Source organism: Phodopus roborovskii, unplaced genomic scaffold (genome assembly GCF_943737965.1).
Source record: "Phodopus roborovskii unplaced genomic scaffold, PHOROB, whole genome shotgun sequence".
Classification (NCBI taxonomy): Eukaryota; Metazoa; Chordata; class Mammalia; order Rodentia; family Cricetidae; genus Phodopus; species Phodopus roborovskii.
Window position 1 is genome coordinate 17,026,222 of NW_026126447.1, and position 19,075 is coordinate 17,045,296.

At 43.4% G+C, this 19,075-nt stretch overlaps 1 protein-coding gene across 1 annotated transcript in view; it reads right to left on the bottom strand.

The window, feature by feature from the left end:
- The window catches only part of Frem1 (FRAS1 related extracellular matrix 1), a 143,388-nt gene extending 125,650 nt beyond the window's left edge, over positions 1 to 17,738 (bottom strand). Inside the window, exon 1 of the mRNA XM_051188116.1 lies at positions 17,480 to 17,738. The gene's annotated coding sequence lies outside the window, so the exon portion shown is untranslated. The remainder of the gene's footprint in view (positions 1 to 17,479) is intronic.
- Positions 17,739 to 19,075: the final 1,337 nt, after the last annotated feature.

The window sequence follows — 19,075 nt, forward strand, 5'->3', positions numbered from 1 at the left end:
TTGATCTAGTTGGAGGCTATGGCTCCGTTGACCACTCCTTCAGGAGCAAGCAGAACAGAGCTTCTGGTGAACACTCCTCCTGGTGGAAGTGGGTCCAATGCTCGGGTGGTCACGCCTTGAGGTGCAGGTGGGGCTACAGCTCCAGTGGATGCTCCTCCCATTGGAAGCAGGGCCACACCTCCAGTGATTGCTCCTCTGGGTGCAGGTGGGGTGAGGATCCAGTGGTCACTGTAGCAGTAGGGTATCTCCAAATAAGAAATGCTGGCTGGGACACAGGTGCTCTTTCCCAGGGAAACTAATTGCGATAGTTTCTGGAAGCCACTGCTAGAAGCCACTGGTGTTGTCTCACCTGGTGATTGCTTCCCACTCTGAGGCCTGAGGCTTAGGCTTCTCTTTGATGCTGTTTGAGGTCTGAGGCTCAGGCCTCCCTCTCCCTTACAGTCTTAAAGCAGAACACTTAATAAGAAACTGAATAACAGCACTTCAATGTCAATCAGAGGCTATGCAGCTGAGAGGGGAAAGAAGAGCGTAAGAGCTATAGATATTATATATATATATATGTATATATATACATATATATATATATGCTTTTGTATTGTATTTACATTTTAATTAACTTCTTGGAATCCTAACACAATTTGAGCATTTCATTTTCTTGGTCTCAACACAGGGCCAAGTCAGCTTCTCAGAATCATCACTTGCTTGGGTCACTATCATGGCTGCCCCTAGGTCAAAGAGGTACTGGCCTCACTGGGCTAGGCCCCTCAGGAGAACTTAGATCATGGCTCTGAGCCACATCAGACTTAACTTTGCTTTTGCAATAGAAGCAAATCCAGCCAGCTTGCTTCCAACACTCAAGTGTTTCGCAGTATTTCAAACTTCTCGTGTCTAGCCTGCAAATCAGTTCTGCTTTTCCTGACCATTTCCCAAGATCGCTTGTCCTTCATGTGAAAATTGTGCATTCTAAATATTCCTATTCAAGCTAATTCAAATGTGTGAACATGTTCTGAAAGTAGAAAATCACTCTGTGTTGGACTCTGTCTTATAAAAATCCACAAAGGTTTCCATATCGAAAATTTCTCCTGAATAGAAGTAATTGAGTATCATTTCGTTGATATGAGAGACCTGTGTGGTGGTATTTCTTTCCTAATTGTGTGGCTGAGCCCTAAGAGCAAGCATTCTCGGCACTGATGTAAACTCTTCCACAATCCTTGGCACACCAGGAGCAGCAGTGGACCCCAAGCCCTCCAGCTTCACATAGAGATGGAAACTCCCAGTGGCCAGTGACAATGATGCTCCCTGAAGAGAACAGCACTCACTGTCTCTCATCTCTGATGTTACAGCAGTAGCTACATGAAACATAGCAACCAACTACCCTCCCCTGCCTGGGTCCAGAACAGACACCAAAACTGTGATCATCTATCACACGGCCTTGTTAATTTGGTTTATACTTTGCAGAATTTGTATTTAGTTCACTATTCTCAGCAGTGTGCCAAGTAGTTATTTCCGGTTGATTGAAGATGATAACTAGTGCTTTTTATCTTCCATGTGGGCGAGGCCACACAGCTTTCCTATCATTTATCTATATCTATCAGCTACATCTATTATCTATCTGTTTATTTGCTTATATTTTGATGTAGAGTCTCACAATACTGCACAACCTGTCCTCAAACACACAGCAAACATCTGCTTTACCTTCCCAATTACTGAAATTAGGACTATGCACCACCATTTGCCACCACATCTGGCTTTGGCTCATAGCTAAGTTATTACAAGGGCCCTAAGAGCCCCTAAGGAAGGAAATAAACCAATAAGAAAATAGAATCTTGTGTGTAAAAAGTAGCTAGCTCATGGTCAGGCCATCCCACCCACCCAAACATCCAGAGCCCGTTAAAGACTTGGTGAGAATGTGAAAGAAATCAGCACAGTTTTTTACTCTTTTCCACATTAAAACCTTGCAAGGTCCAATTAGAGAAAGCTTCGAAGCTGCCTTGGGTTTTTATTACATGTTTTTTAAATGACAAAAAATGTTATGCATATATTTTCCAAAATAATTTATATAAATCAAATATTAAAGTTGTATAAACCTATGGGCAAATATAACTGTCTATAGGACAAGTGAATTAAATTGAAGACACATGTGGTATGAACTGGCCACCAAGGACACTGAAATGTAAATCAGGAAGAATGCTGCGGAAGAGCTGGCCATCTGGTCATGTGACAGTAGACAAACTCCTCTGTGTGTAGCTGAGGAAATGAAGGTTTAGCAGACCTTTGGCTGGGACTTTGGATCCTCTGTCTCCTTTTCCCTGAGGTATGGAAGTCTAATTGCTGCTTGTTACAAGCCACCAGGAGTGAGCATCCTAAATCTTTGAAGGTCTAAAGGTCACAGCAGCAGCAGCACAGTGGGAGAAGTTTCTTCCTTCATCCCCAAACCTCACTGAACTCCCTCCCACCCAGCCCTGAGCCATATTCTAAAAAGGCAACATGAATCAAGCTCTCAAGCCCCTATAGAGCTTGAACTGCTCCAGAAGCCTCAGGAGTGGAAAAGCCAACAATCTCACCAAACATGGGATTTGCAAAGTGATTTTTCTTAGAGAGAATAATAGGGAAAGAAATAGCCAGAAAATTCTAAGGATTTTTTTTCCCCTTTAAAGACTTTTTTTTTAGTATGACAATGTACATATCTGTGTGCTTTTTGCTAATAGCATTTCTTACTATGTTGATTTCTAAGATCCTTAAATTATATGTTCTGTGTTTTTACTTAAATTTTTTCATAGAGGAAGCAATGTAATAGAATGAACAAACCTATATTTTATTCATTTAAGAGTCTGCAATTATGAAAGGGTTTATTGGCTTTGAGACCTTTGAAATTTGCTTACAGTGTAAGGGGTCAGACACTATACTATGATGGAGGTAGGCAGGCCCCTTTGTTAATTAATGCTCTTAAAATGACCGCCAGTTCCTTCTGACATCACTGCCTCCAGTGAAACTATCTGAGCACAGTTACCCATTGCTGTTTGGAACCATAGCAGAGATCATTAAAGGGTTAAATACTCTAGATAAAAGACCCTGGGGGTTGTGAAGAAAACTGGGAAGGGTAAAGAGGTTGGCACAAAGTGAATCGTATAACACAGAAGCCAGAATCCTTACTGGGCAAAGCAGGCTCCACTAGCAAGTACAAGGTCAGAATGATGACCTTGGATAAGTTACCTTCTCTGTATTTCTCATCAAAATCACTATATACTTCCCAAAACAGCCATAAAGAGTAAGCAAGGTAATGTATGTAGAGCAGTCTGAACAACTCCAGTTTTAAAGTATGGGCTTAATAAAGGTGGTTTTTCTAAGTACTTAATAAGTTCTAGGTTTATCATGATCATGAGGTCACTTTTAAAAACCACAGTTTATAAAATCAGAATAATAATAGACTATTTTATAGGCATGTTAGAGGAAATAAATGAAAAGATGCATATAAACAATATAACTCAGCCACTTTAGAGGCCTTGAAACCAACAAACCCCTTCATGATTGCTGACTCTTAAATGAATAAAAATACAGGTTGGCTCATTCTGTAACATTGCTTCCCCTATGTAATTTTTAAAATAAATTAATTAAAAACACAGAACATGTAATTTGAGGATCTTAGAAGTCAACTAGCCCATATATTTCATTTTATATATCAATTTATTTGCTTTCTCTGAAAATAGGTTTTTGTTTTAAATATAAAATAAATAATATGCTTATTCTTTAAAGGACCCTGGAGAAAAGATAAAAATGCATACCCCCTGCAGCTTCCACATCACAAGTGCTAGTACAGAAATGTTCCTCTCATCACAGCCCCACCCTGGAATCCCTGGGACGCACTCAGCTCAGAGTTAGAGCCCCCAGCCCCCAAGGCTATGCTTGAAGATTAAGAATGTATAATCTAAGAAACCTTAAGTAGATGTTATTGTCTGAAACCAACAGTCTTTGTGTGAAAGAGTGCAGAGAAGTGAGGCAAATCAAAAGAAACAAGAGCTAACCTGGCTTCTGGAAAGACTGAGGCATCATGAGAGAATTGATATTCTCAGGTGCTTGATTCTATGAAATGCAATCCCTTATACTGGTGTGAGAGTGAACTGCCCTAATGGTTCCACCAAACCCATCAGAACACATTTAAAGCAACTTCTGCTTCCCTGGAAAAAGACTGCTCACATATGTGGGCAGCTGCTCAGCACTTCTTAAGCTGTGCTGTGCAAACTCAAAATCTTACTTGCCTGTCATAAATGGTAACACTCAGACTCACAGATGTCACCACAAATGCCTTCCCGAAGAGATCTGGTGTAAAGGAAATGCTTCTAGTAACTTAAGAGACATGTTCATAAGTGGCAGAAACAGTGATGTGGTTTGATCCATGGTCACAGTGTGACAAAAATTACAAGAGATGATTGGATTTGGGATCAGCACCACAGCAAGGAATTCACAACTTTCTGTAAGCGTAGTCAACGGCCTGTGGCTAGGATGGTCATCAACCCTACAGGAAAAATGACTGATGTTTTGCTAATGGACATGATATACCTGTCAAGTTGCCTTCTAAGCAGCCATTTATGGCCATAGACTGGTACTTCTGTGAGCTTCGCTCCGAGTGGCTTCTTTTGCCACGGTCAGTGGCAACTGTAGAAACACCTAACTGACCACAGTACATGGAATGTGACTGCTGAATGCGCACATGCAAGTGCTCCTGGGTAGAGTGGAGGGAAAAGCTTATTGTAGATTAAAGGGAGAGCTTAGGTAAAGACTGGGACATCAGGGAAAGTCCAGAGTGGACATGACCAGGCTGAGCTGGACCATGTAGGGAGGGGAGAGAGGAAGAGAAAGGGGAGCCAGGAGGCCAAAGGTCCAAAGAGGAACAGGTACCAAAATGTCTGGATTACATAGGCAAGGGCAGCCCCTGAGCTGGAGATTTCAGGGTGGAGGGCAGGGTATGACAGCTGTACCCCCAACAGGTAGGGACTGAGGAACTCTGGGAGAACCTGGTGGCCAGGTCTACTTGATACATTAAATAGGCACCTCAGCCTTTGTCTGGGTTTGAAACTTAACAGAAACAAAACAAGAGGGTAGCCAGTCAGCAGACAAGGACAAGATAGAGCAGGGGAGAAGGATGAACTTGATTGAAAAACGTGTGTGCGTGTGCTCACGTGTGCGTGCGCGAATGTGTGTGTCATAATGAAGTCTATTACAGTACGGCAGGTAATTAACATGCTAATAAAGAATTTTTAAAATAACAGAATTTTAGAACTAGAAGAAACATCCCCAAATTTTACACATAATCATCATTATAATAAATAAGCATGTATTATTCAGTTGTACCTGGCCTTGTTTAAGCACACTTAATCTTCATAACAACATATGGGTAGAGTCTATGATTATTCCCATTTTGAAAATAAGGGAACAGAGAAGCAATCTGTTGAGCTAAATGCTTACAGTGTAGCTGGGATTCCAATCCCAGCAGAAAGGCCAGCAGCCCTGAAGCCTGAAAACCCAGGCTTTGTGCTGTAGCACAGTGTCTGCACAAGGATGTGGGGCCAAAGGAGGCTCAGGCACTTGCCAGGGCATAAGGTTGACCTGTATAGATATTCTCACACTTAACTATTTTACACACATGAAAAGGATTGATTGTGTCTTAGTTTTATAATGTGGGACAAACTCCAAAGGAGAATAACTCAGTTCCACTGTTTTATTCACTGTCGTGGTGGAGAGTGAGTGAAGCCAGCTCCCGCCATGAGATGATGGGGAAGAAGAAAGGAACCACAGCTCTTCATCTGACAAACTCAATGCTCTTCCCTGATGAAGGTCTGAACAAAGCTCTGAAGAAGGCTTCAGCTGAAACATTTTTTTTTTCCGTGTTCCCCTCTCTCCAGTCAGTGTGCAGCCTAAGCTGGCCTCAAACTTATGACTCCATGCCCTTGGCTCCTGAGAGCTGAGACTACAAGGTGTGTACCACCAGGCTCCATAACTGCTCTTAATAACTAAGAAACCTGTAAATAAACTTTGGATTGGACAGTCCTACAAAACCTGGGAGTGAGAGAGGATGTTTTTGCCCTGATGTAACAAATGGAAGCAAAAGAGAACATGGAAGCTGGCCAAAGACCAGTGAGCCTTTGATGAGGCCACCGTTTCTTTAACCAAAGCTTTATTCTTCTTTGAAGTTTATTCCACATTATAAAATTCAGACACAATCAATACCTTTAATGGGTATAAAATAGCTAAATATGATAGTATCTATCTATACATGTCAATCAAAGCCTGTACAATTCACATGCAACACACACACATACAAGTACATAACACAAACTCTCAAATATGACAAGGCTCGATTTTTTTTCTAAAAGTTACTTTTTAAATTGGCACTGCAGGGTGGAATGAGGCTCAGTCAGCGGAGCACTTGCTTAATATGAAGGAAGCCCTAGGTTCGATTCCCAGCCATCTATAAATTGGGTGTGATGGTACCCCTTTAATTCTAGCATTGAGGAAGTTGACTCAAAAGTATCACCATCTGCAGCACAATGGATAGGAAGCCTAGGATATCTAAGACCCTGACTCCAAAAAAAAAAAAAAAGGAAGCACTGTGTTGTGATGGATACATGTCATTGAGCATTTGTCAACATTCACTGAATGAATATTAAGAATGAATCCAAATGTAAATATGGGCCTGGACTCATAATCATGGCTTGTCCATTGTGACAAACATCTACTCACACTAACCCAAGAAGTTAATAACATGGAAATCTAGGTGAGAGGTCAGGAGGTATAAGTGAACTTTATATTTTCCATTCATTTTTCTTTAATCTAACATTTTTCAAAACCTAAAGTTTATTAATGTAATGGATTTTTATTTATGTATATGGGTGTTTTTCCTGCGTGTCTGTATGTGGGCCCTGTGTATACTGTTGTCCATGGAGAACATCAGATCTCCTGGAACTGGAGTTAGGAATGGTTGTGAGCTACCATGTAAGTGCTAGGAACCAAACCCTAGTTCTCTACAAGAGAAAAAAAAAGTTCTTAGCTACTAAACTATCTAATTAGTCCTTTATTAGCTTTTAAAATGTATCCATTGAGCCAGTCTTTAACGTGTCTCATGAGTTAGATTGAACGGATTCTCTTCTGGTCCCAAGTAGAGTCAGAACACTGTCCATGTTGTAACATTGGATCCTGAGCAACAGAAAAAGACAAGGCAAAATGTACCAGGTTGGACCATCTCACTCCAGGGATGTGGGGGGGGGGGCAGCTCTGATTTTAGCAGGTTTTCTAGCTCCCTCCATCCCAGGGATCTGCACCCAAGTGCCTAATGAATACCATCAGGTCTCATTGGCCCTCAATTTGTGCCCCCGTGTTGACCCCACTGGAATGCACAGCTGTGCCAGTATTGATTGATGCAGGCCCTGTTGCAGTGTGGCTCACCAAGCCTAATGGCGTTAGGAAATGTGAAACTTAATCTGCCTCCTTGCACAAAACTTGGCTGTAGAGAGCACAGGGTGCGGTGTGTTGGGACAGCATAGTTAAAAATGGTTCAAATTCTTGCTCAAAAATAAAATCTCCAGTGCTGATCTCCCAAATGTCACAAGCCTAAAACAGTCCAAATGTCTGATTGAATAGAGAAATGCAGGATCAAGGTGTAACATATAAGGTGGTGTATAAGTGCAAACCAGACAAATATTTTAATAGGAAATATGGAGCATTTTTGGTTCAACACATTTTGGGCCTCTTCAAACAGACTATTGGTTTGGAACTGAAAAGATGGCTCAGTGAGTGAGGTGCCTGAAACATAAGCGTGGGGGTCCAAATTCTGATCTGCAAACTCTGTGTAAAGCTCAACACGGTGATGTCTGTAGTCCCAGCTCTCTTACAGTGGGACACAAGGCAGAGATAGAAGAATGCCCTGAATCATGTGGACCAGCTAATCTGGGTTGAGTCAGCTGAAGATGAGACTCTCCAATTCAATACAGGGGAATGTTAGAACTAACACTGTCTTCTAACTGCCTGCATGAGTACACACACACACACACACACACACACACACACACACACACACACACACACACACACAAATAAAACAAAACGGGCTGAAGAGGTGGCTCACGGGGTAAGAGCACAGGCTTCTCTTCCGGAGGACTCAAGTTGAATTCCCAGAACCCACTTTGGGCTGTTAACATTCACCTGTAACTCCAGTTCCAGAGTATCCAATGGTTTTTTTCTGGCCTCCACAGACAACTGCACTCACATGCAAATTCCTCCTCATAGATGCACATTCCTCCATACACATACATTAAAATAAAATGAATGCTGGCTTGCAGTTTGTCTAGCAAGTGGAGCATATTCACTCTAGGAACACTGTACACATTGTGTAAAAAGTACACTGATGAGCCTGTCTTGGCAAGACTTGGCCAATGATGTTAAGGCTCCTTTGCTGAGTTTTGCTTTGTTCAGTTCAGCCAATGCCACGACCCCATTTGTATTGCCATGAGCCAGAGGCACCATGCAAGCAGAACACACTGTGAACAGACATCACTGACATAGCCTCAGCCCCACTCCTCTGCCCCAGAGGAATCGAACAGGTCTGTGAAGGCTTGTGTGAGCCCACATCACTAATGACAGCAGGAAAACACTACGATTAAAAAAAAAGCACTTCAAATGCCTATCCCTAATTAGTGGGTCCGGTCTCTAGCTTCATATTACAAATGACCCAAGCATCCTCTGTCAGCGTTCCTGATTTAATTTCTCTGGGAGGAGCTCAGTAGTCTTAGTCTGAAAGACCTCCAGGTGACTCTAGTGAAGAAAGGAGTCCAGAAAACCATGACTACAAATACCTGAAAACAAAAACTTCCTCTCCTGTATATCTAGGAAGAAGGCAAAGAAACTTTAGCATCCAAAGACTGAAGTTAGGTTCTTGGGTCTGGGAAAACTCTCAGAATCAGGGAGTGTCTGAGCCTGAGAGAAGAGAGCAGGCGAGCCTGGAGCTGAGGGCGCTACCTCCAGGGTCAGTGCCAGCAACAGACCCAGTGTGAGGTGACGGAGCAGGGCTGCTGCAGGGGAGACAGGGCGATGAAGGGCTTAGATGGAGAGGGTAGAGAGGGTAAGAAGTCCCAAATCTGACATCACCTGGGTTACCTTTCACTGAGCATAATGGCTAGTCACTCCCTGCGGAATATGTACATACAAACTGGGTGGCTTCTAGAATTAGTGAATTGGCAGAAAGAAATCTAAATGAAAAATAAGTTTAAAGTTTAGCTAAATTTTTATGTTACCACTAGTTAATTAAATTTAGTCACTCACTGTGAATCTTGAAAGATAAAAGCTATGGATACACACACAGAGACACACATGCGCACACACAAAAGCTTAATTACTCACAAGGCCACTGTTTTTCCCTGTTTTATTTCCCACAGCATACAGCATGATGCATATGATATGACAAACCATGATGATAATATGTAACATACCACACACACTCTTTAGCTCATCTCTCTCTATAGACATGTACCAGGATGTACTAAGTGTAAGGCATTAGCCATGCTCCTTACTTTCTGTCTGGGGAAACAATCTCAACCTGTAATTTCAAGATATAGCACTTGGGAGGCAGAGACAGGCGGATCTCTATGAGTTCGACACCAGCCTGGTTTACAAGAACTAGTTCCAGGACAACCTCCACAGCCACAGAGAAACCCTGTCCCGGAAAAAAAAAAAAAGATATATCTGGGTTTGGCACAGCTCTCATAATTGTTTCTTATAAAATAGTTATTGAAATTTTTAGGAAATGAAAGTGATGGGAGATGTCATTCTGTAAATATGTGTCTCATTGGTTTATTAATAAAGCACTGTTGGCCAATAAAAAGGCAAGATAGGCAGGACTAGGAGACTAGGAGGAGAAAGGAAGGAGTAGGGGGGATATTCAAGATGGAGGATGGAGAGGGAATGCCAGCCCCTCTCTCTGGTAAGATAAGACCACGAAGACCACGTGGAAATACTTGGATTAATAGAAATGGGTTAATATTTAAGACAGAGCTAGCCAATAAGAAATTAGTACCTGGCCAACAGCTTTATATCTAATAAGGGAAAAACATACTCACAACATGAAAGGCTGTTTGCTTTGTTACCAACTACAGAAAGTGTAATTGCTCTCTGTGTTTCTTAGATGCTAATTACTTCTTGTTGATTCTCCAATGAAATAATGGAATTTTCCTACACTCCCTTACAACATGCTTTAACTTGCTCATGGACCTCGGTTTTGCCCATCTTCTTATCCCCAGCTTTCTGCTTAGGGAAAGTAACATGGCCTATTCCATTCAACAACAATAAGCTAAGTCTTCTGAAGGGAAAACAGGAGTTAATTCTTATTTTTAGTAAAGTGGGTTTCTTATATCAAGATAAACCATGATGATAATGTGTAACATACCACACTCTTTTAGCTTGTCTCTCTATGTAGACAGATTTCATGTACCAGTATGTATTAAGTATAAGGCATTAGCCATGCCCCTTACTTTTTGTCTGGGGAAAGAATCTTAATATAAAACAATGTGATCTGAGCTTTCTCAGTCTCAATGAACAGCTTTTGTAGAAGTAATTATTGTTTTAATTAATAGAATTCTCAACAGTTTGTACTCCTAGCACCTGGACACCTCACTATGACATTGTCCCAAAGCCTTACTGTCACAGGGCTCTAAATCAGACATACATGATATCTTACACACCAGCAGTCTGTGAGTGCCAATCTGCTATAAAACTCAGTGTGACCATCCATGTCTCCATGTCATTGGCTCACACCGTTGTCGTCATTTGCTATGCTCATTGAAGGCAAATACTGAAGTGCATAGGAGTTAGGACCCAGAATCCTCCTACCCATATTTCCTACAGGCTGAGATTTCCACACACTAAACAGGACCGAACACCAAAGGAACTCACATATCCACAGATCGGGAAATGTCTCCTCATTGGATGTAAACGGAGACCACCATTCCTAGTAAAGCAATCCATCAACCATCAATGAGTGAGACCACAGACCGTCTGTAACACACAATGGTGCACAGGACGCCACACACTGAGGTATCACACACTGCTCCCTCCTAGCTGGAGCCATCAAACCAGCACCATGTGGCTTTTACTACCAAATGAGAAAGAAAAATGGGTACCATCTGGAGCTTTTGAAAGATAATCCAGAAGTACAAAGCTAGTCAGAAGTCCTGCTTAAGGAAATTTCTCTGTGTCCCTAGCCTGCAGCCAGACACCAAGTCCACAACATACTATGTGCTGATTTTGTAAATGGAGCTTTATGTGTAGCTATGAGCTTCATTCTAGTTTGTCTCCATAGTGTCTTAATCATTTGGAAGACCAGCTAACACCAAAAGGTGGTGGTGCTGGCATGGCTACATGGCCAACAACGTGTGAATAGGAGATAAGACATCATGTCATCTCTTTGCTGTTTAAAACAGTCAAATGGCCACACAACTCCTATCTTTCTACTGATGTAGCACCCTCCAGGTCCACTTTTAATTGCCAGTCAGTACCTCCAGCAGCAACTGTCCTTCTCATCCCACGAAGTCCAAAGGCTTAGGGCATCAGCTACGTTCATATTTAAGTAAAACCATTTCAATAAACACTGTGTGGTTTCATTCCGATCTATTGTATAAAAGCAGACACTAAACCAGCAGAAGCCAAGTCACACTCCATGACATATGGTGAGCAGTTGTCCCATTCCACAAGATGAAGGAAACATTCCAAGAAGAGAAGGCCAAGTGAACAAAGCAGGGAAAGCTACTGGGTCTGCAGTTTGAAATGGGGGACTGGCCATCACTCCACACACCTTAAATGATGTTGAGTTCCTGTTAAGGGGCCAGTTTTACATGGCCTGAGATAGTACTGCTCCCACTCTCTCTCATTGAAATCCTTCACATTTGTTAACAACAGTGAAATGCCTCCCCAGAGACACTCTAAAACCTAACTGTCTCCCTCAGAAAGATTTTTTCTCTGCCATTGTAGAAGACCATATTTTTGTTTAAACCCATCACAAGGCATTCGATCTGTGCTATCTATTTGTCTATGAGTTTCAAGGGCAGGGGGACTGTCTATGGCAGATAGTAGGCTTTCAATGAATGGATTTAAAAAATGAAATCAATATATTGTGCCTTTAAGATTGTCAACAAAGAAAGAAAGGAAGGAAGGAAGGAAGGAAGGAAGAAAGAAAAGAAAGAAAGAAAGAAAGAAAGAAAGAAAGAAAGAAAGAAAGGGGGGGGAGAACATGCTGGGTAATGGTGGCACATGCCTTTAATCCCAGAATTTGGAAGGCAGAGGAAGAGGAAGGTGGATCTCTGGTCTACAGAGCGAGTTCCAGGACAGCCAGGGCTACACAATGAAACACATAATACTGCTTAGATCCTGCCATGATCACAGGTTACAAAGACACTGTAACTAGCTTCTTCTTTAAAGAAAGAGAAGAGAGAAGGAGGGAGGCAGGGAGGGGAGGAAGGAGAGAGAGACCATTTCTCTTGAGAGATGTCTGGGACTTGTCTCAGTGCTGTTCTAAGTCCCCAAACAAAGTTGTAGAAGACAAACTAATTCAATCCTCAGACAGCACAAATCCTTGGGGTCTGATCGCTGTCACTGAGGATATAATCTAGATCCACAGCCTTGATAATCTGAGGATGGAATGATGGAAGCCAGCCAGTGCATTAGCCTTCAATAAGCAAAAAATGTGTAACTCTATATCTCCAAAATTAACTGCATGTGTATGAGATAAAGAAGAACTGTTTTGGAAGTAATTAGGGGGGCAAGGGAGATGTCTCCAGTTATTTGAGGAAGGTACGGTTTTACCACAGCTATAGGACAGAGAATCAGGGAGAATCAGGGGATGGTTCCACATAGTTCCATCAGTGTTCCAGCAATGAGAAGGGTTCAGCCCCCTGTCACAGGGAAGGTGTGGAGATGGTATCCTTTCTGGAGTCCCTTTTGGGTGTAAGATTGGATTTCCCTTGCCCCCTCTCCAGGCTCTTCCAGTGCCACTGGCCTGCTGGTCAAGTGTGACTTATGTCTGTCCTTAAACATGTGCCGTGTCAGCTCCTGAGCCTATCTGCTCTGGGCAACCTCTCCTCCCAACTGCCTCACTCACCAACAACTGCCTCACTCAGCAATTGCCTCCCTCACCAACTGCCTCACTCACCAACCTCCTCACTCACTCACCAACCTCCTCACTCACCTGACCAAATCCTCTCCATTCCCTCCAGACCTCACTCTCCCAGATCAGTGTTGTGCCACTACAGACTTTTCATCACTATTTGAAGCCTTTTTTTTTTTCTTTCTGTCTTGTCCCCTGGCCTGTAAGCAGCTTCAAGATAAAGGCCATGGATCTTCTGCTCGCCTAAGTGTCTCCAGGGCTGGCACTGGGTGTTGTATAGAGAAACTCTACAGTGTACGTTAGCCGAATAACTGACCCTAGTGAAACCTCAGAGCTGCAGGAAAAAAATGTCTGTGGGGAAGGTGAGGTGGGAGGCCATGCTTTGCATGCTTCAATAGCTCTGTCCATTTGCTGATAGTCCAGACTCATGACGCTGCAACCCCAGAGTTTCAAATTCTCAAACATTTCTCAAACAAATTCTCAAACATTTATTGAAGCAGTTGCCACAATAAAGCAAAATGCAAAGTAACAAGATGATCCATCTCCTTATACATTTGTCTGGATCTACTAATACACGTCTCCAGTTCTGGAGTCAAAAGAGTCACAAAGATGGAATGACTGTCCTCCTATCTTTAGTCTTCAATACCAATCACATCAGTCTTACTTGTTGATGGACCTGTTTCAGGCAGCTTAAGACATGAGTAAGAACCAAGAGACAACCAGGCCTGAGATAGAATCCAGGGCAGTGGCAGGCTAGTGTCTCCTCTACCTAGTCAGAGGGATCTGGAAAAAAGTTACACCACCTATTTCTCTTTTCATGTTATGCAATTTGTCACATGTTTGCCCCTTTCCAGCCTTCACACCTGTATGAGCCCCTCTCTTAAAGAAAAAATCATCACTGAAAATAGGCATGCCACGTGCCTCATGCAAACATCCAGCAAATTTAGTATCTATGCCCTCCATTTCACTCTCTAGGCAGCTGGCTGGCCTGACTAAAGGTCCAGGTCCAGGAACACCACAGCCTGGGTTGGAACTGACGTTAACATGTTCAGGCGGCTGTTGCATCAGTACTATCTTTTGCTTTATGGGATGATACAGAAACACCTACCACGTTATCTTAGAGGGGAACATAAGACAGAATTAAATCACTGTCTGGGAAATAGGGCCCTCATATTCATGGGAAAGACTTCTAGGATCTGGCAGAAAGTAGGGGCCAATCCTGAGGGTTTCTACCCCTTCTAAAGTCTTCCTTATTTTACAATGTTGCCAATCTATTGTCAACAAAGGAAGAATAGTTGTGCTAAGGAGAAAGGCAGACCCTGGGGTGAGATGCCAGGGCATGGCCTCAGGAAACAAAGGTGTGTGTGATTCCTTAAGTAAAGACCAGCAGAGAGCAGAGCATCTGTAACCACTGAGCAGGCCAGCTAGCATTTGATGGAAAGCAGAGCTGAGCCCCAGGGAGCAGGCTCTGTGTTAGTCCTAGAGTGTTTATCTACTCCCTGTCTCAGGCAGGAAAATGAAGCTGAGACTGCAAAGTGACATGCAACCTGGGCAACCTTCAAATGATGCCCCAATGGAGTGTTTCCTAAGGATCTTTTAATACCCGTTCCCAAATATCACCAACCCTGTGAAAACAGGCAAGCCTAAAGGAAAACAAACAAAACAACCATGTTTGCCCTCTGCAAAAACTTTCCATCAAGGGGCAGGAACACTGTATTAAGTGTGTGCTTACTTTGCAACATCCCAGTCCTGTGGTCAATCTAAGTCAGTGTCTCAGGCCACTGGGGGCTACATTTATCCAAAAAGACACAGCTCTCTCCTATCTTGATGGCCAAGTTTTAAAGTCCTTTGAAATGGTGCTGCAGTCACAGAGGGAAAAGGAACTATCCCAGATTTAGACAACCAAGATTCCATCTGGGAGCAGGGGTTTTGTTTGCCTTTTGTTTTCCCCAGCACCAAAGCCCTCTGTTTGAGCTTCTCACCAAGTAGCACCAAAGTTGCTGAGTGGCTCAGAATGGAAGGGTCGGGTTGCAAGCTGTGTGCCTGTTCAGACCACCCAGGTCTCCAAAGAGAGAGCTGCATCAGATTCAGACAAGATAAGAGAGTGCCCTCTTGTGTGACCAGGCCCAGAGAGGCAGCCTTTCCAGGGAGTTACTTGATCCCCTTGTGAGGGGTGGCTGCATGTTCTGATCTATCACTCACTAGCAATCCTGGTCCTTGTGAGGGTAAAATTTAGAAGATACAAGTAAGATTTTGGCAGGAAAGTGGTAAAACAAATCTTTGAGCCTACCCTACAAACAAATGCTTAAGAGACTTTGTACTCCATGTCTACATTTAGACGACAGAGTCAGTGAATGTTAAAATAATAGCCAAACTTGGGGCTGGGTGTGCAGCTTGTTAGCAAGGTTGGCCTTTGACCCAGCATGGAAGAGAATAGAGGAAACTCAGTGGATCTGTCTCCTTTCACTAACAGAGGAATGGGAGTTTAGAACATCCAGGTGCTAGCCTAAGACTGGTGGGCAACAGTTGAGACTGCAAATTCAGTGAGGACAAGGACCCTGACCATGCCATCTATATTGGTCATTTTGGAACTCGTAGAAACTAGGAGTGTGCCTGGCATGAGGAGGAAGCCGGAAAGGGGCCTTGATAAGTACAGCCTGATTGGTTTCTACAGTAAATGCTGGATGCTATCAAATCCCAGGATGGGGTTGCAGGCTGTCCTGGCTTTCATTTGTTGTCACATGAGGACTGCAGCATGAAGAGCCACTTCCTGTTCAGTTACTGAGGATTGGCCTGAGACAAACTTAGTTTCTAGGAATAGGCTCCTGCTGTCTTCTAAGAAATCCAGCTTCATTCAGCCAACCCACTCCAGCCTCACCCCAGCATTGCAGCATCCCCAGTTAGTGAATAACACCCCCAGAGATAAATGTCCAAGAGCAGCCTAGCTGAGTTCCGAAGGGCAGACAGGCTGTACAGACCAACATCTAACAATGTGCCATCCCAGGACCTGCACCCAAATCACTGTCACTCGTTGGCAACAGAAAGGCAGATCATAGGAAGTCAGGTCAGAACAATGGTTAGAAAGTCCTGGTTTGACAGTCTAGAATGCAAATTTATGTTGTACCCAAGCCATGTTCAGCATAAGCTCAAGTCATGAAGTTTGATATTAACCAAATACATGACAAGAATTTAACTGCCAAGAATGGTGTATGGCAATGTTTATTCAAATGCAGTTATCACCTGTTTCAGACTGGCCTGAGAAGAAAATCTTTTTTTTTTCACCAAGTCCCAAAGGTCTCTCTCTCTCTCTCTCTCTCTCTCTCTCTCTCTCTCTCTCTCTCTCTCCTTCCTCTCCCTCTCTCCCCCCTCCTTTACTCTCTCCCTTCCTTCCCCTCCCCATCTCCTCTCCTTCCCTCCCTTCCTTCCTCCCTCCCACTCTAGAATGGAAAGGGCAGTTTTAGCACAAAGTCACGTAGAAGGCATTTTTACCAAGTGGACAATCCCCAACATGAAACTTCTGCAGCTTTTGAAGAGCCATGATTTTCCAGAGCAGAAGCCTAAAGAGCATGGAGCCTGGAAGAGGTTAATCTCTCCAGCAACATTCCTACCAGTAAACACAAACTGGCCCCTGAAAGCTCTTTGTAATTCGTATCACTCAAGACTGAATGCCACAGTAAACAAAACAAAGCAAAATCCAGAAACTAAAATTAAATGCCTTTGCCTTAAAAGTGATGCCTGTGACTCAGATGAAAACTCCCAGAAATTGTTTACTTAATACAGTACCAAAGTCTCTGGACCAGTTCTCATTCATTAGCTGCAAGCCTAAACACCAGCCACATTTCAGAATGATTCCTTTGCCTCCCTCGCACTACCTTTCATCACTACAAAACAAGACTCATACTTGAAACAACATATCCAAATGTAATTAAGCTATTCAAAGGTTCCTGAGGACCACCCATGCTCTAGATTCTTGGCCCCTGATATTATCTGTCCTGTTAATTTTGCATCTTTTCTCTTTGCCATTTCCTTTAGCTGAGAAAGATACTATAACTTCAGGGAAATTCTCACAAAAAATGTAAACTTTATTTCCTTGCGAGTGCCCCTGGGTGTGGAATCAGAATTACAGTGAGGACAGAGGGGCCAATTCCATCTTTGGTGTTTGGTTTGGTAACACAAAAGTGCCCGCCTTCTGAGTTAACAGAATTAAAGTTTTGCAAGCTGCCCTGCAGCCTTCGCTCACTGTGGCTTACAGCTGCCCACCTCTGGGGCACTCCGCAAACAGAACATTCACATTCAAGAGCAGACTAGCACCAAGCATGGCAAGCAGGTACTTACAGGTGGTGGTTCTCTTTCCGAGCCAAAAGCTAGACACCCTTGGAAGTGGAGGGCTGGTCACTGACCTGGTGATCGGGTTTAGAGAGTTTTCAGAGAAAAGGGGAGAGAAAACATCCCAGCAAAGGAAGAGAGCTGAAATTCCAGTCTTTCAAGTCAGCTGGGTTTAGGTTTTCTTTGTACTAAAAATCCATTAACTCACACAACACAAATAGGTAGAGACTTGGAGATTCCAAACACACTGTGTGCTGGTCTCCTCCACAGCCGCTGCAGTGGCTCCGAAAACTTACTTCCCCGCCGCCAAGTTTCTGGACTCCCCAGACAGAGAAGGGCGTGTTAAGGAAGGCGTGGCAAGGATGCCTGCAACTGTTTGCAGGGAGCCCGACCCCCCTGGCAGGGAGCCTCAGCTCCCATCCCTTCTGCTTGCTAGTTGGTCAGCAGGGACAAAACTGAGCTTTTGTTAATAGGTCGATTGCTTCCCTTTCTCACTCTTAACGCTGGCTGGCTGAGCTGAAGCAGCCCCTCCTGCCAGCAAGCACACACACACACACACACACACACACACACACACACACAGAGAGAGAGAGAGAGAGAGAGAGAGAGAGATTCACTCTGACACACGTGCAGGCAGGCTCATACTACATCACATACACATTCACAGGACTCTTCAAAGGCACTTTTTTTTCCCTGCACCTCTCTGCCTGGAAGCAGTTCCAGCTCTGAAAGGCCTATATTTAAATCCAGAGGCTATACTCATCTTTGGAAAGGGGTGGGGGAGGGAACTGGCCCTTTTGAACTTTTGTCATGGTATTTAAAGGACTCAAACACTTAGCCGTTCACTTAAGGAAGTATTTCGTGTATCCCTGATTTCAGGTACAGATGTGTCAAAAGGTGCCCTCTCAAAAGTGATTCTTTCAGGTAATCTCAGGATCCAGTGGGTAATGTTCTTAACAACTTCAGAAGAAACTGCCTCCCTGTGTTTTATTCCTACTAGAAGTAAAAGCAGCCCACTTTCTGGCCGAACGTCTCAAGAAGCCATAATTGAAACTTTGGAGCAGTACCTCACTTTGGGAAACAGCATGTGGAGACTTGTGGAAACCTTAGCCTAAGGCAAAAGGCACTGCAAACCCCAAAAGACACAAAAACACAGGGGTGGTTTGAGGATGCTGGGGTGGGGGGCGGGGGACACAGGACATGGATGGACAGACACAAAAGAGAGGGTATGGGAAGGAGTGAATGAGAAATACATGGTATACATGTACGACAATGTAATCATGAGTCCCATTGTTTATTATGATAAAATGTGCAGATTTAAAAATAGATAAATCCAGCCAGGCAGTGGCAACACACATCTTTAATCCCAGCACTTGGGAGGCAGAAGCAGGAGAAATGTTGTGAGTTCAAGGCCACCTTGATCTAGAGAGCTAGTTCCAGGATAGCCAGAGCTGTTACACTGAGGAAACCCTGTCTTGAAAAAGAAAACAAAAAGATAAATCCAATTCCATATGGATATGCTGATAATATTGCCAAGCCGTGCCCTTTCCCAGTCATGGAAGTGGAGTTAGTGAAAAACGGGGGGTGGGGGGCAGTTACGTGAGC